The following is a 26,910-nucleotide window of genomic DNA, read 5'->3' on the forward strand; positions in this document are numbered from 1 at the left end:
CTAGCTACCTTTCAAGTGCTTAATAGCCATATGTAGCCACATATAGTAGTAGTTTCTATATTGGACTATGCAGATAGAGAGCATTTCTAGCATCACAGAATTTTGAACAGCACTGCTCTGGAGCTCTGCCTCTCCACCACACCTAAACGTCGGTATGGCCCAGTTATTCAAGCCCAGTTATCCTCTGCCCATCCTTATATGAGTAGAAAGTTCTTTAGAATAAATTTCAAAAAATAATAATTGGAATGTATATGCATTTAAAATATTTTGTTATTTTCTCTCACAGTCAAGGCATTCCAGATTTTACCATTTGGTATTGCATTTCAGTGAAATTATAAAAACGCACACCTCCCACTTGATATGAGACTTCTTATTTGCAAATCGGTGGTGAAGACAAACACATATAGGTGGGTGAAGGGACTCAAGACTTTCCTACTCTTTAACATTATTTTAATAATTTCATAAATGTGCATACTTATATTAACTCTGCTAGTTAGTATCGTGATTCAGGCATTCCAATTCTTAAGCCAAGACTCTTTTTCTACACCATGTTGCCTATACATGTTCCATCTAAAGAGTTGGGAAGTCAACAGTTAGACCAGCATATAGCCTATAGCCATGTCTATGACTTCTTGCAGGATTTTTTTTTTTTAGTTGAGATGGAGTTTCGCTCTTGTTGCCCAGGCCAGAGTGCAATGACGCAATCTCAGCTCACTGCAACCTCCGCCTCCCGGGTTCAAGTGATTCTCCTGCCTCGGCCTCCCAAGTAGCTGGGATTACAGGTGCCTGCCACCATGCCCAGCTAATTTTTTGTATTTTTAGTACAGAAGGGGTTTTACTATGTTGGCCAGGCTGGTCTCAAACTCCTGATCTCAGGCGATCCACCTGCCTTGGCTTCCCAAAGTGCTGGGATTACAGGTGTGAGCCAAGATGGCTGGCTGACTTTGTACAGCTTTATAGCTTCTAGAGAGGAACTAAGAGCTCATGTGTTTTTCACATTTTTTGGATTTTCTTTTTCAGACTGCCATTGTTTATACTTATAAATATGACAACAATGAAAAACCATGTAAATATGTTTGACTGTTTATTTTGTTAGGACATATTCCTCATAGTAGAACTGTAGGGTCCAAGGATATGAAATTTTTAAAGACTTTGCTACACATTGCCAGCCTGATCAACCCCCAACCCGCACCCAGGGTACACTGCTATATGTATATGGAGAATATACTATACATATACATATAGCAGTGTATATGTGTTCCCATTTTCCAGACTTTTCCTAAACCAGACATTATCTCCCCCTTCCTCCTTTTGCTTTCCCCTTTAAAAAATAGTTGCTGGCCGGGCGCGGTGGCTCAAGCCTGTAATCCCAGCACTTTGGGAGGCCGAGACGGGCGGATCACGAGGTCGGGAGATCGAGACCATCCTGGCTAACATGGTGAAACCCCGTCTCTACTAAAAAAAACAAAAAAACTAGCCGGGCGAGGTGGCGGGCGCCTGTAGTCCCAGCTACTGGGGAGGCTGAGGCAGGAGAATGGCGGGAACCCGGGAGGCGGAGCTTGCAGTGAGCTGAGATCCAGCCACTGCACTCCAGCCTGGGCGGCAGAGCGAGACTCCGTCTCAAAAAAAAAAAAAAAAAAAAAAAAATAGTTGCTAATTATTAAAATGGCATTTGTTTAATTTGTAGCTATTTTTAAAATAACAAGGGAAGTGCTTTTTCTTACAGATTTATGAGACCTCATTACATAACATGGATATTCACTTTTTCTCTTTCATATATGTTGCAAATATTGCTTCTAATTTGCTATTTATCTTTTTAATTTTGTATGTAACATATTCTAGAAGGAATAAGGTTTCATATTACCATTCCTTTATGATTTTTGTCTTCGAGGTCATCCTTTTCTATCGTAAATTCTATATTTTCTTTCACTACTTTCATGGATCCACATTTTGTACTGGAATTGCCAACCCATCCAGTTTTTTCTTTCATGTTAGGGGTGTGCAGAGTTAAGTAATTTTTCTGAATAAATGTTCCACCAAACTAATCAAAATTAACAGGTTTCAGATATAAACTATTGTTGTTTATTTAAAATAAATAATTTAAAATTTAAAAACAATTAAAATATTGAAATGGTGCCTACTGAACATTTCAAAATATGTGTATTTGAGAGTGGGGAATTATTATAATAATACCACTCTAAAGTATCCAGCTAATAATACCATGAAGTGAAGACCAGTTGATTGCCCCTTTATATACTAAAAATATAATGAATTCTTCTTTCCTAGAAATGAGTTTACATTTTTCCTGTCAGATACCGACCCACACATTGTACAATTCTTGATAAGTTTAATCATTTTTGATGACAGCCTCTATTGCTTATTGAACAAAGCCAACATGTTTTATAATAAAGTCTGATAATAACATACCAAGCACCTCTATTCCTAGTGACTTATAAATGCTATTAATAGAATTAATTAAATTTGAGGGTTGATTTCTGAGAATCATACTACCCATTAGTAATTTCCACTTTCCTTCTAAGAACAGTGGCCTTTTACTACACAAAGAGGCAAGAGCTTTCTAAGTCTATCTTATTCTCCAAATTAATCACTATTGTCATTATCATTATCATCATGATCATGGTACCATTACTTTCATTTTCATTTGAAAAGTCTTAGAATTCTAAAAAAAAAAAGTCCAATTCTTTTCATATCAAAAATTACATAGTGGTCAATAATAAAATTCACCTTAATAAAATCATAGGTTAAAAACTAACTCCTAAAAATGGAGTATCTAGATGATATCGAGTCATCATTCATTGGCTCGATCTTCATCAATTTTAGAAATATTTTCCTGGAGTTTAAATATCATTAATTTTTTAGAAGAGGCTATATACTGTTTTACTCAATATGGTTCTTTTTTAACGTGTTAGAAAACTGTTAAATATCTATCGCCTTAGTAGAGGTAAATGTTTGCAGATAATTATCTATTGGTCTATGACTCTAGGCAGCTCTAGAGATTAAAGCTAAATGTTAGCAAACACTACAAATCATTCAAAATTAACAAGAAAGCATAATTTAAACAAGAGTTGAAACAAACATTGTGCAATTAAAACATCTTGACAAAATTTACAGTTTAAAGCAAGTACATCAAAAGTCAATTTTGCTTCTTAAGAATGTAAATACCAGAACAACTCTAAAAGAATCTTCCATCTCGTGATCTCTCAGTTGAAATTACTTCAGAAGTTTTTGTGTACATATGGCCTAATGTCAGACGAATAAAAATCACAGAAATTTGGGCACATATTGGTTTTTACACACTTGTAGCTCTAATATCTAAGCTGGCTGGTAGCCCATAACTACAAAGACTAGACAAACTCACTATAGAAATTTTTTTCATTTTAATTAATAGAAAGGAACTATCTATACTTTATCATGTATTTTAAACATGGAATAGTGAAATAAAAATTTAATTTTAGTAATTTCCCTTATCCATACTACTCTCTTCTCTGACATATATAGATTTAACCCTTTCCAGTACTGGTGGGAAAGAAAAACGCTTGGGTAAGAGATCATTTACACTTTTATCTTTACCTTTTGTCTATCTTTTCATTTCTTTTTTTCTCTCTGTGTGTCTCTGTCTTGCTTCTTCTTTCCCTCTTTTATTTTTCTTTTAATAAAACATAACACTTTCTACCTCAGATATTGTCAGTTTCAATAATTTCATACTTTAAAATAGTTTGCCAGGTACCATCTTTCACTAAGTTTTAGAAACTCCCTATTCTCTAGTAATAACAACTTATGCTTATGAAAGCTATATGGTCATAGCTCATTTGTACTCAAACCACAAAGGAAAAAAGAAAAGAATAAATTCAGATACAAGCATGAGCATTTACAATGTTAGGTGCTATTATAATGCTTTTGATATTGGTTATCATGGAAACAGTTTTTATTTGAAATCATGGCAAATAAGTTTTTTGAAAAATGATTATAACTCCTTGCTTAAACTTAGAAAATGGCTTGGACACATGGAAACTCGAGAGACTAAGGAAATAGCAATGAAAATCACAGAGCATAAATACATTTAATAAAATCTAAGTTTTCTTTTTCTAAGAAAGCATGCTGTATGAACAAACTTGGGATCATTTATTGGCTTTTATCCTAATTAGTGCCAATTAAGGGCATATAATTGATTTTAGTTCACTAAGAAAGTATTTTTCAAAAAGATTTTCCTATATCGGCACTTTTTCAGGTGGGTAGTCAATATACTAGAATAACAGTAGGGCTTTGCTACTATTTAGTTAGGTTTTATTTCTAAAAGCTGCTAAGACAACTTTGTTCTAAGAGGAAGGAAAGAAGTTGCATAAGTAAACCCCTGGCTATAATTAGAGTAAATCCTAATATCTTATGAGGAAGTCAAACATCAAACATCAGTAGAGACTATGAACAAGTAATCGAAATAAGTTATTATTAAAGAAATTGTTCTCTTTTAACTTGCTCTGTGCGTACCAAAGCCTCCCATTTTGAAACAAGCTGCCAGGGTGATACGTAAACAATGCATGAGAAGGCGTCTGCGCTCTGGGAACTGATGCTCCACACAGCCACATTGAATTGTTTACATTCAGTCTCTACCAGCCTCTAAGCAAAAGAGTTCATTTTACACTCGCCCATGTTGTATTTACTTCTATTTTTAAACCCTGTAACATACATATAGCCACAATGCCTAAAAGATTAGAATGCTAATAGAAATAATAGATGTTTTTAAAAATATAGATAAAACTGGACTATACATGTTAGATGAGGCTGGCAATAATATGATGAAAGGAAGAAAAACAAAAGCTCACATACAATAAGCACACTAAATAACATGCTGGAAAAGTTGGTCCTACTGATTAATTTAGTAGAAGAGACAAGTAGCTTTGGACGAATGCCACTAATAAGGTGTCCGCTAAGAAAAGCGGACCATTTTCAAAAAACAAAACAAGAAAACACTTTGTTCAGGTCTACATTGATTTGAAGATAGCAGTTATTGTATTCTTATTACTTCCTTTGCAGTTTTCTTTCTTTGACTTACACACACACACACTCCCTCCCCACACACACACTACCATAAAACTATAACATTTCACAACATCTTAGACTTTCAAATTAAAAACAGCTGAAACCGGAGGTGGACGAGCTGGGGAGGTGGGCAGGAGAAATATATCGGGTGCCTATGTGGGGGTGGGTGTGGGGGCGACAGTGAAATTCCACCCAGCAAGTTATGCCACTGCGACAGAAGTCAGAGAGTTCAGTTTCATAGATACAATTGTACCTTACCTGGTTTTGTAGTTAAATGCACCAATATGCCCCTAATTCTTCCTCTGAAGTACTACATAAGCTGGAAACTATAGTATTTGACCTTACACATTTCCAGAGAAGAAACTCCAAAGTAACCTTTAACTTCAATAAAAAGCTGTGTTCATTCTTCCCCTTGTGCTCAACACACAGCAATCTAATACACCTCATCATGTGGTCCGTTACCATGGTAGCAATGAATCCAGCTGCTGAAATACAAAAGACTGACAAAAAGTTGCTTTTCTTCCCTCCACCCACCCTGACAAAGTCAGATTTTTTTTTCTGTATGACAAGTCTAATTTGAATATGCTTCTCTTGCTGACTCAACTTCATGAACAAGAAAAAAATAACAGAAGTATAAGAATAAAAGGTTTCCCAACTAACTAATGAAATAACTCTATGCATTTTAAGTCACCACTAATCTTTTGAAATACTGAGCATTATCTACTACTACATCAGCCAACTAAATATTTTTAAATGTCAGTTACTAACTCGATAGGAAATGCAGCAATAATCCCAGAGCTCCTTTAAAAAACATTAAAAAATGCAGTAACGTATTCAGTAAACACAGATGCTGAAAACACTACATCAGTATATGAAGGGCTAGTTTCAAAGTGCTTTTTTTCTAGAGCAAACTTCTAATCACAGCTTAGATGTGGGAGGTAAAATTCTTCATTTTCTTTTCATCAAAACCCTGTGTTTAACTGTTATTTAAACAGACTTCAGTTCTTTTAAAATTTATCATTTAAATTTAAAGCAGGCAACACAGCCTGTTGGAATCGACCAGGCTATATTTCGGTGGGGGGCGGGGGGGTGCTCTATATTAAGAGCAACGGTCTTGGATTTGAAACAATATGAACTCTGAGCAATCCTGGGACTCCCCAAACCAATGGCTATGTAGTTAGGATTTAAGGAATCACCTTCAGTGCATTACCAGTCCTTTAGGGAAAGGCTGAGGGAGTCCCAGGTGACTGGAACTTCCGCGCATGCCAGCATGTCAGCACGATCCTTCCTCCCACCATGATACATTCACCAGCCAGTGGGTGCCCCAGTCCTCCAGGGTTGGCTGCTTCATCCCTCAGGCCTCGCATTATCACTCTGCTCTTGCACAACCTTCCTTATTTCCCAAACTTAGCTCATATTTCACAATAATTTGTTTGCATATCTATCTTCTCTCTTTAGAGATGGACTCCCCAAGGAAGGGGAACATTGTCTTACTCATCTTTCTCTACCAAGTAACCATCAAAAGACTTGGCAGTAGGTAGGGCTACTTCTTCAATGGATAAAGATGGCATCTGAAAGCTTTCCCTCACCTCCTCCAGGACTGTCTTCACAGCATGTCTCGCTGTGCTTAAACCCTTGAGAGATCTGCACAGAATTTTTCTTAGTACATCACATCACAAAGTGAGGCAAGGCAGAGGAGCTCTTAAGAAGAGCAACTGTGGAATCAAGCAGATGCGGATTTGAAATCTGGCTCTCGCCCATACTCCTTTTGTGATCTTGGACAGGTTACTTAACCTCTCTAACCCTCAGTTTACTCTTCTGTAAAATTCCTACTTTAACGAGGAATGAAAATGGATTAAATGAGATAGTCCAAGGAAAGCACCAAGCATTGAAGAATACTAAATACTCAATAAATTCTGGCTAGTATTATTTAGTAAATATGTGATTTTTGAACAAGAGGGACCATGAGAAAGCTGACTGGCATGTGACTTCCCTTTGCTGAATAAAGTGTCATTTTCAACAAGATACGCATTAACAATCCTATGTTTCCTAACATAGATTTACATAACAACACAGCATAAATACAGAGACCTTTTCAGGCAAAGAGCAAGGGCTGTATGCTCCAACCTGTTTGCTCCTTGCATCCAGCTAGGAGCAACCGATCAGTCAAAAGTTTATGCATATTTCTAGTATGAAATGGGCTGTGGGAAGAACGTTAAACATGGTAGTTAATTTTTTTCATCTTTAAATATGGAAGCAAAACACAAGTAAAGCAGTTCATTGTGGTATTCATTTTGGATTCTTAAAAAGTGGTCTATATGTTATTTGTTAATGATACTTTCTCAAATTAAGATGAAGTGTAAAGAATCTTCATCATAAAGGTCTTTAAAATATAAATTACATACATAGATTACATTTTTAGTAATTAACCAATATTGTGTCAACAGCAGCCTTTACAAGGTCACCTTGATCTCTAACAAGTACTGTAAACTGCTCACCAGTGTAGACTTTTAGCTGCTTCTCTCCATAGTCATCAAATTCAGGAAATTACCTGACACCAAAACCAATGGCATAGGAAAATCAGCATTAAAATCCCTTTGAAGAATATGGTACAAAGAAGCAGCCAGGGGTTAAAAAAGCCTGTGGTAGAAAAAAACAATTTTTTTTTCATTGCAGGAAGTTACCAGAAAGAATAAAGTGAATGTTGCACATTGCAAGATTTTTCTATCATTAAAAAGTAAGAAAGAAAGAAAAGCCCTACAACAAATCAGTTGGGATGATTAAAATAGCTTTGGCACTGCTCCAACCTTGAAAAAATCCTTCAGTGTGGTGACTCATGATGATCCAATCCTATAAAATGTGTGAGGCCGACCAGGCAAAAAGGCAGGGAGCAGCTACACCGGAAAATTAGCACTCCCTAATCCTCTTCAAAACAGTTGATGAAGGAGAGACTATTTGAATAATTTGAACCTCAATTTGAATAATTCATACCTATTCTCATGTGTGGCTGGCTGAATAGAGACTCTCTCACTGCCTGCATTCATCAGGAGTGTTTACCATGTACATTTTTTTCCCCTACAGATTGGTTATGTGGCCATTATGTGTATCTCATTGTTTTTCATTTTGTAAATGTAAGAGCCTATCATTGATCTAGTTAAGGTACACTGCTATTAGAGCATTTAATATGATTGATTGCAAACAGAAGGTACATCCTTTGTCAGATGTTAAAGTGACTGTTGATTCTTTAACCCCTAGGGAATATGATGCTAGTATATTTGGTTTCAGAAAGTTTTAAACCACGTTTTGCAAATGTTAAAATTAAACTTCCCCCTCATGTGAACAAAATATGCAACATAACCTGTGCTGTTGTGACCCACTTAATTTCATATGAAGAATTCAATCACTTAGAAACAGTTTTTGAGACATAGGTGGTGATGTTTCAGAAGGTTCCCCAGGAAGTCAATTTGCCAAATCCTAGTCCCATAGAAGGAGGAGGGAGCTTCAAGGTTATATGCTTCACTGCTCTCTCTTCAGATGTGAGAGCACCTAATTTCCCACAAACTCGAGGTAACAACATGCGCTCAGAGGTCACTCGCTTAAATTAAACAACATGGCTACAAAAAACGCCGACGGCCAGTGTTAATGAAATTAAAACAAGCAAAACAACTTGAAACTCTGAAAATGCAATTTTCACATCATATTCAAGAACTATTATTTATTTTTTCACACCATAAAGTGCTTTATTGTTAAGGCACTGGTTTAAATTAAAAAAGAAAGTGTATTGACAGCATCAAAAAAAAGACTGTGATCTACTGAACAATTTTTGCAAGCACATTGTTTCTTGGGCCACTTTGAGCAGCTGACCTAAAAAATATTAGTCGGATTAGTATCTATTCTGTTCATAAAAATTTCTTATGAAAGAACAAGTGTGTTGCAAGCCATCTCAATTTATACAATTTAATATCAAGATATTCTATTTTACCCTTAAGATGTTTCAAACATGCACTTTTCCTTTGAATTGTAATAATGGGGCTATAAATAATAAGGATTTCTTTATGTTTTTCTTCTGTGAGCACATGACAGAAAATATCTGTTTTTAAATAACACTATGAAATTGATGGCTCCATATCTTACAGATAACCTATTGTGAACTCTGAATCATTTTGCCATATCATTTTTGGAAATTTATTCTCAAGCCTCTGTTTTTGTATTTTTTCATGTCTTTAAAATTCATAATTATATACTTATATTCTGGATGTATTCTTAGTGAAAAATATGTTGGTTTTTAAACTCAATAATAAAAAGTTGTACCTTTCCATGTTCTCATGAAAAGATAATGTTACATGTCCATTGTGGAGAAGTTGAAAAATACAGAAAACATTTATGAAATAATATTAAAAGCACTTATAATTCAACTATCAGAAATAACCAGGATCAACATGTTGATGTATTTCTTTATATGTTAAAATTTCATGGCCCGGCGCAGTTGCTCATCCTGTAATCCCAGCACTTTGGGAGGCCGAAGCGGGTGGATCACCTGAGGTCAGGAGTTCAAGACCAGCCTGAACAACATGGAGAAACCCCTTCTCTACTAAAAATACAAAATTAGCTGGGCATGGTGGCGCATTGCCGGTAATCCCAGCTACTTGTGAGACTGAGGCAGGAGAATCACTTGTACCGGGACACAGAGGTTGCGGTGAGCTGAGATCATGCTACTGCACTCCAGCCTGGGAAACAAGAGCAAAACTCCGTCTCAAAAAAAAAAAAATCAGAATAATTTTGAATATTGCCTTTTCACTGAATGAAAGAGATGTAAAATCAGCACGCTATGGTATTATACATTCTTTGAAAATACCTTTTAATTGTTGCATAACATTTTAATATTTTTATATATCAGAATTTATTTAACTATTCCTTATTGCTAACATATGTTTAGTCTTTTCCAGGTTTCTAATTATAAGCAATATATCTTTGTATATAAATTTTTGGTTATACGTTGGGTTATTTCCTTAGAATAGATTCCTGGAAGTGCAGGGAGATTACTGAGTTTAACTTAGAAAATCTAAGAATAAAATTTAAAAATTGGCAGAATCAATACTCATAATTTAGTATTATACCTCACTTGATTGATTTTATTTATGAGGAAGCTGAGGCTTAAAGAGGTGAAATAACTTGCTTAAAGTTCCAGCATGAAATTACTCTAGAGCTAGAACAGAAACAGCGTTCTTTGTGAGTCTACTTTGCTTTTTGTAATTTTACCATGCTGACTCTAAATGGCAATTCGTCTCTGAGGGCCTCCCTCTCAGTTCCAGTTTGATGTCATCTGTGAAACCCCATGGATGTGTTCCGGAGTACAAATCAGGAATGGTAGTTACTTTGAGGTGGGTGATGCTTTTTTTTTTTTTTTTTTTTTTTTTTATCAGGGACAACCCACATGACAGTATATCTAAAGGCACCTTCCATTGGTGGCAAGACAGAATGGATACTGAGAAGTAAATATTCTCCCAGATAAAAATCTGTTCTGTGGAAAACAAAATGGAAAAATTCCACGAGAGTTGAAGGGTCAGGGTGCTCATCAAGTTAGTGAGCTGAGATTGATATAAAATTATTAGGGCTCTTTCAGGGCCTCTAAGTTCTTTTACAGCCTTTTAGCATGTTGGGATAGCAGAAAATCCATGTGCTTTGAGTGGAAGACTGTCAGGTAACTCAACAAATACCTGTCTGGTCACTCTCTGTGACAGTCCCATATCCTGTAAACCCAGGTGTGTTTGCACAGCCATGACATCTCCATTTGATGGATATATCCTCTCTCAGCTAAAGGGAAAAGGGAAGGATACTTCTGAAAATTAAGTCTACCTGTGAAGTCAAGGAAACAGGCAGATTCCTGAGATCTCACTTTTAAAAGAATTCATTTTCTTAGTCTGGATACAAAGTACTAGAGATTGTTGTTTCTTAGGTTCTTCTACGTGGCTTATTCTAAAATGAGATGTTCTGATTCAGTACCTTTTAATTAAGCACTTTCTAAAATCACTTAATGAACTAGGTGTAGTCAAAGAAATATAAATGGCCTCCAATCTAGATGGGGAGATAAGAACATGGAAAAAGGAAATATTAACTGTAGCTATAACAATACATGAGAAGGAATATGACCAACTGATTTGAGAGTAGACAGAGAATTTAATTAGGTCAGTTTACGCAGAAAGTGAAGGAGGGAAAAATTACCCAGTCAGTGTCCCCTGAGCTTGGAAAGCATTTGTTTGGGGGATATTAGGTGTATTTTCCCAGATTCTTTTACTTTGTATTCAGGGACTTGGAATACATCAGCATAGTACACATTCTAAAGCTCCATGGAGAAATGCCTGACGTACTCTAAAAGCATATTCAGTGACCAAGATGAGATGTAGGAGTGACAGAGGCCACTGACTTTCTCTCTTCCTTCCTTTGTAAGGCTCCCTGGGGAAAGGACAAGTAATTATGTAGTCAGTGGGTAAGGAGAGGGTGAACTGTAACCACATATCAAGTAATATGTGTGTATGCATCATAGAAAATGGGATGGAGAGAACTGGGAAGCAAATGCAAATGTGATGTCGTGTACACTGCAGACACACAAAGTTAATTACTGATGACGTTATGACAAAAAAAGAATATGAGAAAATAAAGCAAGTTAGAAAAAATTAAGGGAAGACTGCAGAATAAATTATTATGGTAAAACAAAGATTAAGAAACAGTTAGAAAGGGATATAAGGTGATTTGGGGGAAAGAAAAAGAGAAGCATACGTGGTTCAAGAAAACACATAGCAAAATTCCCAAGAAGGGGAGAATACAAAAAAAGGAAATACTGAAGAAATGCACGCTATTCTGGAAATTGTTTGACAAAACTGAGACAAGCAATATATGAATATTTGGAATTTCATACCATACACTTAAATGAATTCCATTATTGGAATGAATAAAAAAGGTCCATCTAGTGATTGAACAAATTTCATATAAATTGACCCATAATATAAAGATAACAGGCACTTTGAACCCTTCTGGGTGTCTGTGGTAGCAAATACTCTGCCAGCAAGGACTGTGCATCTGGTATTTCAGAGGTCCCTGGAGTCAATCTGGGAGGCATGCTCCTTGCTCCACACTGGTCATTTCTCCATCACGCCACTGCATTCTGTTTAGAGCCTCATAGTGACATGTGAAAGGGAGAAACTGGAGAAGGTACGATGGTGAACAATGAACAGGAAGAACAGTGGAAGAGAAGCCTGTGAGAGAGGCACTTGACCATCTGCAAGTATATCCCAGTGAAAATAATGGTGAATAGATGTTCTTCATTTTTTACTGAAGCTACCATAGTATGTTTTTGCCAGGCTAGACATTAGGAAGAAGCTCCTAATATAGCACCAAAATTCTAGCTTATAAGTATACAAGTCAGGAAGACATTAACATTCTATATTATTCATCAAGGACGATTTTTCAAAGGATATTAGCCACTTATATTTGTAGTACATGTAAGAACGTTCTACATCCCAGTGATGACCTGGTTTTGTATTTAAATTCTTCCATACATACATACAGAGCATAGAGAAAGCCGACAATATACATTCAATCCTGTGGTTGGGCCTTCCCACCCATACTGTCATACTTGTAGCAACCATATGTAAAGAATGAACATAAAGACTATTTGTTTTATCTGTTTCAGACTTTATGACATCCTCAGTATACACTGCAGACCAATTAAAAATAAAAGTTAGCAAAAATATTTTCTAATCCTTTATAATCCCAACAACCACAGTTAACATCTTTATAGTTACCATTTCCTATCTGTCTCTATGTAAATATGCAGGTTGGGTAAAATGAATTGTTACCTTTAAAACTGTATATTTTCCCAGATTTTAAGGAAGGCTACAGAGTTCATGGCTTTATGATTTCTCTTTTTTGGAATAAATTTTAATAGGTGTATTGCTTATATATAGCTTAGTCTGGAAGACAGAGGTGGAGGGAAAAGAAACTAAGACACTTTATGTAAAAGAGAAAAAAATGCTGTGTTTATTATGGGTGATATAGGTGAAAAATTACAAGTTATTAATTGGAATGGGGAAGGGACTAGGGGATAGATCAAGGGAGAGAATAGGTGCTGAGGTGCTGGACGTGGGGATAAGGGCCAGATCAAAGCAAACGCCTACCTGTGGGGGAAGCAAGTTCTAAAAACGGTGGTCTAGGAAGAAACGGTCAATAGATTCTATTATTAGGATGAATAAAAAGGGCCAATCTAGTAGTTGTCTTATGAAGGGCAAGACTTACAGTTCAACTAATACTTATGCTGAAGACTAATTTCAATGATTCTGAGTTGTATTGTCTCTGTTATTGTGCAAACTTTAGGAAAGCTTTGGGAGCTGGCCGCAACTTCACAGTGATAATTAAGTCTGTGTCCATGCTTGGAATGGGGTATGAGGATAGAATGTCACCTCTGAGGTGATTTGGTGGTATCTCTGACCTCTCTGAGAAAGGGACATTTGAGATGACACCTGTGAAAAAGGAGGTGAGGGATTTCAGGCAAAGGGAGACCTGAGTCCATGAGTGGGAGGAAGCCTGGTGTGATGGAGGAATGCAGGAACAGCAGTGTGGCTGGAGCACTGTGCAGATGGGGGACAGGGTCACACAGGGACCAGGACTTTGAAGGCCATGTTAGGGATTCTGAAATTTATTCCCAGGGCAGCACAAAGCTTCTGAAGAATTTGAATGATAATAGTGATAAAACACAACTTTTATTTTTAAAATATCACTCTGTCTATGGTGTGGAGAGTGGATGGGACAGAGGAAAGGGTGGATACAGTGAAACGAGTTTGGAGGCTGACGGATGATGCTGGACTGGATGCTGATGATGGGGACAATGACAAGCGGACATATTTGAAACATATTTTGAAGGTAGAATGGATAGGGATCAGTCATAGATTGAATGTGGGAAAACGAGTGAGAATAAAGTATTTTAAAAACCTCCCAGCATTCTGAGATAAATGGAGATGCTATTTACTTTAATGCAGAAGCTGGCTTGGGCAGGAATGCGCTGAGGGAATGTAATGAGGGGAGAGGTGTGTGCCAGGGACAGTTTTGAATTTGAGATGTCACATAGGCTGTGTATGTATAAACCTGAAGTCCTGAAAATAGGACTTGGATGCAGATACACATGTGGAAGTTGTAGGTAGAGAGGAATTTTTTTTAAGCCCTGGGAGAAGAAGAGATTGCACATGTAGAGAATCATGCCTAGGATGCCACCCCAGCTCAGGGAGGCCTAGGAAGTAGGAGAAACACCATGTGAGTGTGCTTCTATGGACTCTAAGACAAGGGAATTTTTCAGGAAGAAAGGGGTGATTCTTGAGTTGAAAGTTACTGAGAAGTTGAGTAAGATGAGAATGGAAAAAGCATCCATTGGCTTTGGAATATGGAGATTACAATGACTTAGTAAGAACCTTTCTTGGAGGGAATGCTGAGGAAGCAGACAAGGATAGAGGACAAGGAAGTGGAGTCAGACTGTGTAGACAACTTTTTGTTTCTTTAGAAACTTTAATTTGTACAAGAGCAAATGTAGGGCAGCAATTGAAAGGAAATATGAAGTCAGGGAAAGATTTCTAAATATAGGAGACTCTTAAAAATATTTACCTGCTGAGTGGTCCACTAAAGGCAGAGAGACGGAGCATGTGTGAGAGAAAATGGCTGGTTGAATGCACTCAGTCCTTGAGAGGATGAAAGGGGATAGGATACAGAGTGTACGTGGCAAGAAACTGCCTTTCCTGCGGCACCAGAGAAAAAGGAGTTGAAGGCTGCAGATGATGGTATACTCGCATGTTTGGAATCCTAAGGAAGAGGGAGTTTCTATCTAATGACTTTTATGTTTTCAATGAAGTAAGAAGCAAGGTTGGTAGCTCAGACATGGAGTGGGGAGAAGAAGTGTGATGCAAATGGGGAAGTGATGAACCAGTCACCATGCAGAGGAGGAGAGTGAGCTGACTATAGAAATAGTAGGATAGCCATGGAGTGCTGCAAGCACACCTGAAGTGCTTATCATGAGCCTAGTAGGATTTTGGCGTGGTCTGCTGTGTCGTTTTCTGCAACAAAGCTCAGTTACATAGACACAAATAATGGTAAATCAGGTGAGTGAGTTCACTCATGCCTGGTGAATGTGATGGCAGGACAGGAGGTAGGGACTTGAAGGTAATAAAAGGAAAGCTTGTATAAGGGATAAACTATGGAAGAGAAGCAAGTAAGTAAGAAAGTGAAGACAGGAGGAGTCTGATAGGGAGAAAGAAAGAGGCCCAAAAGACCCTTGAATGAACACAAAGAATCACAGCAAAAGAGCTGGAAGTGGAGCATGTGGTATTTGGAGACAGGAACATGTTATTTTGATTGTGGAAGTGATTAATTTCCTGAAGGTAACCAGCTCTAGTGGTCAAACAAGTGGATGGCTGAGGTCAAATGGAGGAATATTTTTCTGGATATGAGGAGGGTATTGATTGGGTCATTCATATCATAGGTATCCTGCAGCAATCAAGATTGAAAACAAGAGGTGGAGTAGGAATGTTTATATGACCTAAGGAGAGCCAATTAAAGTTCTGTGGGAGTCAAAGTTAAGCTCTTTTCTCTGTGATCTATAGTTGGGTAGATTATTTATGCTTTGAGGTCTGCTGATTTTCTTCATCATTACATAGATAGAAGCTTCTTAACTATTAATTGAATGCCAAAGAGAAATGGTGCTGAGAAAGGGGGAAAGAGACAGGGTCCTGAGTATAACCTTTGAACCTTTGGATCTATCCATGTCTAAAGTGCAACTGTCCCTTTTTTGTTAAGCTAGCCAAGTCTTTTTGTTTTGTTTTGTTTTCCTTTTTGTTGCTTGAAAATACAAAGCATAGACTAATATGGATAGGTCTGTTTCACCAAAAAGAAATATATAGAAATGCAACAGATTTGTTAGCTACTTACCTAATGACCATTCTCCCCCTTTTCTTTGCTAGCAAAATGCTGAATTATTTGTTGTCTGTGCCTCCACCAAAGTCTCAGGGAAGAGTTTAAGTCAATCACTGCAAATGCAGTTCCCTTGTCAGGCTTTGCAGCAAGGGAATGTCTGCTGGGGGTCATGTATTTGAGTTGTGTGACAGTGAGTTTTATGTGTCAACCTGACTGGGTCACCAGGTGCACAGGTATTTGGTCAAACATTATTCTGGTGTATTTGCAAGGGTATTTCTGGATGAGATTAATATTTGAATTGGTAGACTAAGCAAAACAGATTGCCATCCCCAGTGTGAGTGGGTCTAATCCAATCTGTTAAAGGTCTCAATAAAACAAAAGGCTGAGCAAGAGAGTGTGTGCTTTTTCTGCATTATGGTCTTTGAGCCGGGACACCGGTCTTCTCCTGCTTTTGGATTCAGCCTGGAACTTACATTGTCAGTATTCCTGGTTTCCAGGCCTTTGAACTGCACACCTGGGGACTTCTCAGTCTCCATAATCACATGAACCCATTCCTTATAATACATAGTTTTATAGATGTGTGTGTGTGTGTGTGTGTGTGTGTGCACATTTGAGTTACATATTGGTTCTGTTTCTCTGGGCAACCCTGACTAATACAAGGAGTATCCCTCAAAAATTCGTATCTCGAACTCATAATATGATCTCTTTTAGAAACAGAGTCTTTTCAGGTACAATCAGTTAAGGATCACAATGAGATCATACTGGGTTATGGTGAGCCCTAAATCCAATGACTGTTGTGATTAGTACTGAGTGTCAACGTGATTGCATTGAAGGATGCAAAGTATTGTTCCTGGGTGTGTCTGTGAGCGTGTTGCCAAAGGAGATTAACATTTGAGCCAGTGTACTGGGAATGGCAGACCCACCCTCAATCTGGGTGTGCACAATCTAATCAGCTGCCAGCATGGCCAGAATAAGAGCAGGCAGAAGAACGTGGAAATGCTAGACTGGTTTAGTCTTCTAGGCTACATCTTTCTTCCAGGCTAGATGTTTCCTGACCTCAAATATCGGACTCCAAGTTCTTCAGCTTTGTTCCTTGTTCCTCAGCTTGCAGACAGCCTATCGTGGGACCTCACCTTGTGATCGTGTGAGTCAATACTCCTTCATAAACTCTCCTTTATATGTACATCAATCCTATTAGTTGTGTCTCTTTGGAGAACCCTGACTAATACAACTAGTATCTGTATAAGAAGAGGAGAGAACATAAAAAGAGACATACAAATGGTGGAAGCCATGTGAAGACTGAAGCAGGGATTGCAGTGATGCAGCTGCAAGCCAAGGAATGCCAGGACTGCTGGAACCCACAGAAGCTAGAAAGAGCCAAGGGGGGATTCTTCTGCAGAACCTTTGTAGGGAGAATGGCTCTGCCAGCACCTCAATTTCAGACCTTTTGCCTACAAAGCTATGACAGAATACATTTCTATTGTTTGAAGCCACTAACCTTTGTGGTAATTTGTGACAGCAACTCTAGGAAACTAATGCAGGTAGTTTCTGGGAAAGGTCTCTTCACTCACAAAAGGGACTCCACAGGGTGGGAGGACAATGTTGACACGTCAGGGGGGTGATGAATGGTTCTGTATGGCTGGGCACAGAACAAGTGGAGAGTCAAGACCCAACAAGAGCCCAAAAAGGTAATAGAGCCCAGCTGGCCATCAGCAGGAGCACTGACAAGCAGATGACGCATCATGTGAAAGAGTGGGTCAAGGGAATGATGAGTCAAGAAACAGAACCATTCTCTGAAAATAACGTTACTGTTTCCTTTTCACATGCTGAAGATGATGAGGTTCTTTCACTGCAAGTGTTGGCTAAAGTGGATTGTCAGCTTCCTGTTTTGGGATCACCAACACTTCCTGGGCTTATTCTGTGCCCATGCCTGACTGCCTTCTTTGGTCTTCCAATAGCTTAGATTCCCTCAGGGGCATGCCACAAGCGGGCCAATGGGTTCCTCTAGCAGGAAGAATCTGCCTGTCCTCTCCTTTAGAACAAGGAAGTTGTCACATCCTCCTGCAATACTTACTACCATAGCCTTACTCTATTTCATACAATCAAATCCCTGGTGCACAATTAGGCCTTTTCTGCACTCTAAGTCCTGTCCTGGAATCCCATCTTCTCCATCAAAGAGGGTCTTTAAGAAATGAAATCTCCCTTTTCAGGAACCTTTTGTCTCCCCTTCTAACAATGTCATCTCTTCTCCAGTCCAGGTCCCTAGAACCCGGTAAATTTACTCTGCAAATGGAATCATGGGCCTTGATTAACTATCTTGTCAGCCAGCAAAAATGACACACATGCGTTTTAATAGGGGCCCTGTGGAGACAAAGAGTTTCAGAAAGCACAGAAGGCAATTATGTAGGTATTTTTGAAGAAAGAAGCACAGTAACCTCACAGGAGTTGGCTTGTGGAAACTAATCTGCTTTTGAATTCAGGGTCCACTACTTGCTTACTGCATGGCCTTGAGCAAGTTAACCTTCTGAGCCTCCACTTCATCATCTGAAAATGGAGGTAACAGTAATACCCACCTAATGGAATGGTGGTGGGGATTCAATGGTAATGAAAAATACCACATATTGAGCCTGGTACAGAGTTACTTTAGCTCTTAGTACTTTTTAGAAGAATTTCTCAACATTTGGCACTATTGATACGTTGGGCCAGATCATTCTTTCCTTTTAGGGACTGCCCTGAGCATCGTAGATTGTTAGCAGCATCCCTGGACTCTACCCACCAGATGCTAGCATCACTTCCACGCCCAGGCAGGACAATCAAAAATGCCTACAGATATTGCTAAATGTTCCCTGGACAGCTAAGCTGCCCCTGGCTGAGAACCAGTGCTTTAGAGTAAAGTGGGCAGGCCTCTGAACAGCTCTCAATAAACAGTGGTTAATAATTTCCTGTCCTGCTTATATGTAGGGCAGAGTCCAAACAAATTATTTTGTTATGAGTAGTGACATTTTTTCTCATTTAAGTAAAAAAATCATCTTTCTTTCCAAACAGTGAAATGTCTATCTCTTACAGCTGTACTTCTTCAAATTTCTCACTCGATGGGCTGGGAAGGTGAAGCAATGGCAGTATATGAGGTGGGTCTGGTGACAGAATTACTTTCCAATGCTGCCATTCCTTTATCTTATTCTTATTTTATTTTATTTTCTGAGCTGGAGTCTTGCTCTGTCACCAGGCTGGAGTGCAGTGGCTCGATCTTGGCTCACTGCAACCTCTGCCTCCCTGGTTCAAGTGATTCTCCTGCCTCAGCCTCCTGAGTAGCTGGGACTACAGGTGTGTGCCACCAGGTCCAGCTAATTTTTGTATTTTTATTAGAGATGGGGGTTCCACAATGTTGGTCAGGGTGGTCTCGATCTCTTGACTTTGTGATCCGCATGCCTCAGCCTCCCAAAGTGCTGGGATTACAGGCATGAGCCACCATGCCTGGCCTATCTTATTTTTCCCCTTAAGAACTCATGCTAATTTTGCTTTCAAGTCAATAGTGTATTTCAGGTTGTTTTCATAAAAATTTAATGTTCTTTTTTCCCTTTGAAATGTAACACACTTTAAGACAGCGGTATCTTATCTTGGGGCTTTGAAAGTCCCAGCATATGGCCAAATGCCCCAGTTATAAGGAAAAGCACTGTGTGCGCTTCAAGCTGTATGTGTTTTCTTCAGAAGTTATCAGGTATTATTTATGTTATGGGTTAATTTTTCCATCCTGCTATCAGTCTGCTTATTCTAACATTTTTCTCTTTGTTTCTACATTGCTTTTTAAAGCAAGAGCCGCTGAAAACAAGGGAAAATGTTTCAGAATCCTTAACCACTCAACATGAAAAAGAATAATATTAGAGAACGGGTCAATGCTAAAAAAATTTTTCCTAATGAAACTGACCAAACAGAATCAGGAGCACGTGGAAAAAGCTGTTTGAGAGTGTTGAGTCCTTGCAAACATTTCATTCTGTATTCTATAAAAAGTATTTCAAAGGCATTAGGATCTGGTCCTGTTATTTCCATGGTCATTCCCCAAACTCCTATCAGACCAGAGAGAAGGACATTATGTTAAACACTAATTCTTGTTTTTATGATTTAATGAGCTACTTCTGAGAAAGCTACTGTTTCACCAGCCCATTAGAAATGTCTGGGATGGCTAGTGCAGAATTAAGGCTTGGGTGACCCAGCTGAAACTAATGTCAATGCTTCAGTTATTTATGTTCTTCAGGCTCTCTGACCCATCTCCACTGGTTAGCGCCTCCACTGGTTACTAGGCAACCACAGCTTATTAAGGTTGTATATGTTACACATGAACCCCAGGTATGTGTATGAAAAGGATCTGAATATTTTAATGAGAAGGCAATCATGAGCTGAGCTAGACTATTACCTTTGTTATTAGGTAAGACAAAATAGGGAGAAGGTGGATTCAGGAGGTGGATTAATAATATTCTAATGAAAAACCTTCATGCTTGCAGTTACAACTTTACACACAACAGCCCCAGGGTTGGATGATATGGGAAATCGCAAAGTGTAATTATCAGATGGAAGAACTGAGTTTAGCGGGCATTTACAAGTCCTGCTACACAGGTCTTTTCACTTCTAGCACAATAGGAAGGGAGAATCCAGGAGAGAATGGGACGGCTGTTATAGTAATTTTACCATTGTACTTAATGTCTGCAAATGTTTTTTGCCAAAGGAGAATTCCAAGTGCTGTGGGAATATGTCAGGGATTCAGATGGTGGCATGCTCCATTCTTCTCATGGTGGCACCCTTGACCACACAGGAGGAAAAGGAACTGAGAGAGGCTAAATCTGCTTCAGTATAAAACCAGAACGTGTTTAACTGAGGGGATGAGAGGCTCACTTGCTGTGGCTGAATGGGAAGAATGTAACCTTATCTGTAATGTACTAGTGCTGTTTTGCTGCCAAATATATGCTTTGTGGATGCTACTACCCTGGGAAGAAATTCAACTTCAGAAGGGAAGTCATGTGATACTAGAGCTGTTTACATACATTAGGGAGACATGATATAATAAAAACCCGTTCATAAAAAAAAGACAGCCACCTTACTTATCCAACTAGGATTGGAAGTAAAAATACTGCAAGTTTTTTTCTGAGTCTGAAGGCATATTATACACAGACACAAGTGCAGTAAAATTTCTAGCCTACTGTTAGAGAATTGTTAGAAATAGACAAAATTGAGAGCTACATTATTTATCTGCTTTGCTAATTTGAAACTATCAGATTTACAGCTTAAGATTTCACTAAAATAAACTCTGTACAGACTTAACATTTGCATTTTGAAAGTGACAAAAATCAGTTGATGGCTAAAATACAAGCTCAAACAGTAAATTGTCGTTACTAAGAATGCACTAACATTAAATCACATTATTATTATTCACTTTTGTAAACCCATCAGAATTCTAGTTTTTGATGAAAAAACATTGCTCCATCCATTCTTGTGATAATATAGTTTTAAGAATCATACTTATGAAAAGGTAAATAGCATTCTGCAAAGCTCTTCTAGCGAAGTAAAGGGGCAATTCACAAACAAAAGGTAACTAATCAGGAACATAACGTGGGAATGTGAACAGAATTCTCATTTTTTTTCTAAAATACTGTATGTTTATCTTACTCAAAGAGATATAGCAGTGTAGATATGTACTGAGATTTTAAAAAATTATTTTCTACTTCTGAAATATTTAACAGGAAATAGTCATAAAACAAGTTATTCGTATAACAGTAGGAGACCAAAGACATATACATGTATCTTTTCAATATAATACATAAGGTGCTTAAGAATTGCACTGTTTTACATTTTTTAAAAAAGTAAATATAAATATGTTTTAATCACTTTAGTTGCCATTTTTTAGCATTACAGTATATCTGCCAGTGCCTGGGCTATTTTAATATTCCCATTAAAGGGCAGTTTAGTACCTTTAGGCTAGGGTTTTACACACACACACACACACACATACACACACACACACACACACACACACACACACACACACTGCACACAAGATGGTAAGCAGGATGTGGTCCAGAAAGACATTTCTGTTTTTCTCATACATATGACCAGCTCCTAGGAAAGTTCCTGATATTTAGTTAATTCTCAATAAATGCTTGATGAATCATAAATCTACTTCTATTCATTATATTTAAAATAAAAATCAACTTTATTTTCTCAGTCTTCTCTCCTTAGACCAGGAATCTTCTCTTGGGGGAAAATAAATTCAAGAATATATAAATATTAGCTAGTTTATTGTACAGTAGAGAGGAGCTGGGTAGTAGGAGACTCAGACATGTCCAAGTTGTGGCTTTGCTGCTAATTATTGGGGTAGTACTTAAGCTCTCTAGTCTTCAATTTCCTCAAGCCAAAAATTAGGAGGTCTGGGCTACATCATCTGAAATATCCTTTCTGATGCTTCAGTTCTATGATATTTTATGTCTCTAAGATATAATCTATGGCAAATAAAACTAGGATATTACTTGAAATAATTATACTTTATCTCGGGTTCCCAGGTGCCTAACACAGAGCCAGGGAACATAAAAGATGTGCAATATATGTTTAAAAAATGAATGAATGATCTTTATAGGTATAAATGCTGCCTATGCATCCTTACGATTTTTCCCAAAAGGAAAGAACCCTTCTCTATGGATGCTGACTTTTGCAATTAAATTTAATTTTGAGCTTATTCATATACATTATTATTCTTATGCATGGCCCTTGAATAGTGCTATAAAAATTTCAGAATGTGTTTATGTATTTCTTTAAGAAGTGCTAATAGTATCACTATATCTAGGAAATGTTTTTGCATTCTAAACAAATTCTTTTATAATTAGTCATAAATATTTATTTCATAAATGTTCTTAAGGAGAAAAAAGAAAGAGAGATAGAAACTCTTGCCTTAAAGAGACTCCACCTCCAGTGGTAATCCTAGATAACATTTAGCACTAAAATTCTATCACTCTACAGCTTTAGATACCATCATTTCCAGGCTTATGTGCACATCAATAAAGAAGATTTTGTATAAGTAGGTTGCAGAACCACAAGGTGCTACATCTTTTTAACTCTTGTTGAACAGAAATAATGCTAATTTTAGCGTCAACCTAAACATAAACTTATTTGCCAATGAGTAAAGATCTGTGCAGTTATAAATAGCTTACTCCTCGGGAAATGTTTTAAATGGAAATTTTTAACACTATCTAACATACACATTCTTCTTATAGGATTAAATTGGAAAGCTCTTTTAGAGTGGTAGTTTGCTGCAGAGGAAAGATCTAACATTCTCATTCTGCCACTTACCAGAAATACAACATTGGCAAGTTAGCTAAGCTACTGGAACCCCAGTTTTTTTCTCTGAATAACAGGGATAATAATAGTTAATTTGTGGGGTTATTATGAAGATTAAATAAGATAATGTTCATGGAAAGTCTGCTTTGGTGCTTGGCACAGAGTGCCACAGACCCCCTCTGTGAGGTTTCCTTCCCCAGGACGGAGCTCCTCTTCTACTTCTAATGGCTGGATAAAATATTATGATCTTAACTACACTGAAAGCATTCAAATTTATCTCAAAATATGACCCTCCATACTTCATTCAAAACCAGAAAGGAAGACTACTTCTGAACTTGGTATAGGAACTTCAAACAGGAGGAGACTTGGCATTTGTCTTTGATGAAAAATTCAGAAGAAAGAGAGACAAATAACATGAGAAGTTACAATATGGTGCTGTGATTGATAATGAAGGTTGATTTTCTTTCTGCTGTCTACATTAGGTGCTGATCTCCTAAAAATACCCCAAAGTCTATGTGCATTCAGAGACAGGACACATAACTATAATCCATGAGAAGTTCATCAGTGACTTTAGTGAAAGGGTAACAGCAACAGCTGTGCTGGATATTGAAAGATGACTAGCATATTGCAAGTTACGAAAGAGTACATGAGTGTATGTGGATAAGGGGGATTTGGGGGTGGAGTGTGGATGGGAGGAGCATCTAGGCAGAAGAACCAGCATGTGCAGAAGTAAAGGAATAAGAGCATGGCTTAGGAAAGGCAAAATATCCTTGTATTAGCAAAGATCAGCTGATGGGGAGCAAAGGTAGGCAGTGAGACCCAAGAGGTCCATTGTACCAGTATTATGACATGCTAAGGAACACAAGACACAGATTTTCTTCGGATGGGGCAGTCAATGCTGGCTTTGAAACCAAGGTGGATGAGAGTACTTAGATGATATTTTCAACTGCTCGTTTCGTACATGCAATGCATCAGGAACTCCATTGTGCTTTGTTTTATAGGTATTGTTTCCTAGTCCTTGAAATGAAATAGACTTATCTTTTCAGCTTGGTCAACTGACACTCAGAGAGGTTAAGTAACTTGCTCAAGATTACACATCCTTAAGCAATCTTGTAAAAGGAGCAATGGGATATTTGAGATAGAACAAATCACTGAAGAAAGAAAATGATGAGATCTGAACGTAAGTTAGAAAGTTAGTTTAGTCAGTCATGTTTTAAAAGGAAAGGGGAGGAAGAATACAGAAAAGATGGAATTTCTGTTCAAAGTGAGCGTTCATGATTTGGGCAGGTCTGTTAATACAGGCGTACTCTGAAATGACAGAATGTTTTTAAATAATACAAAATGTTGCTTCTGTGTTTTAAAATTACTCGGTGATTATTTTACCTCAGAGGCAGTGGAGCATCATAATTAGTAGCTCAGGCCCCAAAGCCAGGCTGTCTGGATTTGAATTTTCACCTTCAACTTACTTAACCTCAGGCAGGTTATTTAACTTCTGTGGACCTGAGTTTCCTAATCCTTAAAAAAGGAGATAATAATAGTGCCTATGTCATAGGGTTGTTTAGGCATGAAAGAGAGAATATAGAACAATTTCTCGCATAAAATAATAACTCAGTAAGCATTAGCCAGCATTGCTTTGTGCCTTTGCCCTTAATCACCAGCCATTTATTTAGAAAGTATTAATAGTGTGCCAAGCACTGTGTTAGTTTCCAGGGATACAAAGATGGATAAAAGATGATTTCTGCATTTAAACACATTTGTGTTTTCTAACATCATACTCTGTGGTTCAGCAGAGGTACTTGAGATTACATCATGATTAAAATCACCTATCTGAATTACTTGAGAACAAGTTATTTAAAATCTCCCATTGTGGCAAGATAGCTGAATAGAAAGAGCTCCAGTCTGCAGCTCCCAGTGAAAACAACACAATAGGCAGATGATTTCTGCATTTCCAACTGATGTACCCAGTTCCTCTCAATGGGACTGGTTAGACAGTGGGTGCAGCCCACAGAGGGCCAGCCGAAGCAGGGTGGGGCATCGCCTCACCTGGGAAGTGCAAGAGGTCGGAGAACTCCCTCCCCTAGCCAAGGGAAGTCATGAAGGACCTTGCCATGAGGAAGGGTGCTATCTGGCCCAGTTACTACACTTTTCCCATGGTCTTCACAACCTGTGGACGAGGAGATGCTCTTGGGTGCCTACGCCACATGGGACCTGGGTTTCAAGTACAAAACAAGGCAGCTGTTTGGGCAGACACCAAGCTAGCTGCGGGAGTTTTCTTTTTGTAACCCAGTGGTGCCTGGAATGCCAGTGAGACAGAACTGTTTACTCCCCTGGGAAGGGGGCTGAAGCCAGGAAGCCAAGTGCTTAGCGGATCCCACCCCAAAGGAAGCCAGCAAGCTAAGATCCACTGGCTTGAAATTCTCACTGTCAGCACAGCAGTCTGAAGTCAACCTATGACGCTCAAGTTTGGTGGAGGGAGGGGCATCCACCATTACTGAGACTTGAGTTGGGGGTCTTCCCCTTACAGTGTAAACAAAGCCACCGGGAGTTCAGACCAGGCGATGCCCACCACAACACTGGGCAGTGCCCACCACAACACTGCAAAGCCACTGTAGCCAGACTGCCTCTCTAGATTCCTCTTCTCTGGGCAGGGCATCTCTGAAAGAAAGGCAGCAGCCCCAGTCAAGGGCTTATAGATAAAACTCCCATCTCCCTGGAACAGAGCACCTGGGGGAAGGGGCAGCTGTGGGCACAGCTTCACCAGACTTAAACATTTCTGCCTGCCAGCTCTGCAGAGAGCAGCAGATCTCCCAGCACAGCACTTGAGCTCTGCTAAGCGACAGAATGCCTCCTCAAGTGAGTCCCTGACCCCCATGCCTCCTGATGGGGAGATACCTCCCAGCAGGGGTCGATAGATACCTCATACAGAAGAGGTCTGGCTGGCATCTGGTGGGTCCCCCTCTGGGATGAAGCTTCCAGAGGAAGGAGCAGGCAGCAATCTTTGCTGTTCTGCAGCCTTCACTGGTGATACCCAGGCAAACAGGGTCTGGAGTGGACCTCCAGCAAACTCCAGCAGACCTGCAGCAGAGGGGCCTATTAGAAGGAAAACTAACAATCAGAAAGCAATAGCATCAACATCAAAAACAACAAAAAAATGACCACGCAAAAACTCCATCTGAAGGTCACCAACATCAAAGACCAAAGGTAGATAAATCCATGAAGATGAGGAAAAAGCAGTGCAAAAAGGCTGAAAATTCCAAAAACCACAACGCCTCTTCTCCAAAGGATCACAATTCTTTGCCAGCAAGGGAACAAAACTGGACAGAGAATGAGTTTGACAAACAGCCTTCAGAAGGTGGGTAATAACAAACTCCTCTGAGGTAAAGGAACATGTTCTAACACAATGCAAGGAAGCTAAGAACCTTGATAACAGGTTAGAGGAATTGCTAACTAGAATAACCAGTTTAGAGAAAAACATAAATGACCTGATGGAGGTGAAAAACACAGCACGAGAACTTCGTGAAGCATATACAAGTATCAATAGCTGAATCGATCAAGCAGAATAAAGGATATCAGAGATTGAAG

General features: G+C 38.5%; 1 protein-coding gene across 45 annotated transcripts in view; it reads right to left on the bottom strand.

Annotated features, from left to right (window-relative positions):
- DTNA (dystrobrevin alpha) overlaps window positions 1–26,910 on the bottom strand; it is a 410,388-nt gene that overhangs the window by 172,957 nt on the left and 210,521 nt on the right. For 15 of the 45 annotated variants that reach the window (XM_045377697.2, XM_065533929.1, XM_045377701.2 and 12 more), the window contains exon 1: window positions 5,317–5,468. The exons of the other annotated variants lie outside the window; for them this stretch is intronic. The gene's annotated coding sequence lies outside the window, so the exon portion shown is untranslated. Of the gene's footprint in view, window positions 1–5,316; window positions 5,469–26,910 lie in introns of those variants that run through there. 45 annotated transcript variants of the gene reach the window in all.

This window comes from Macaca fascicularis, chromosome 18 (genome assembly GCF_037993035.2).
Source record: "Macaca fascicularis isolate 582-1 chromosome 18, T2T-MFA8v1.1".
In the NCBI taxonomy this organism is placed as follows: Eukaryota; Metazoa; Chordata; class Mammalia; order Primates; family Cercopithecidae; genus Macaca; species Macaca fascicularis.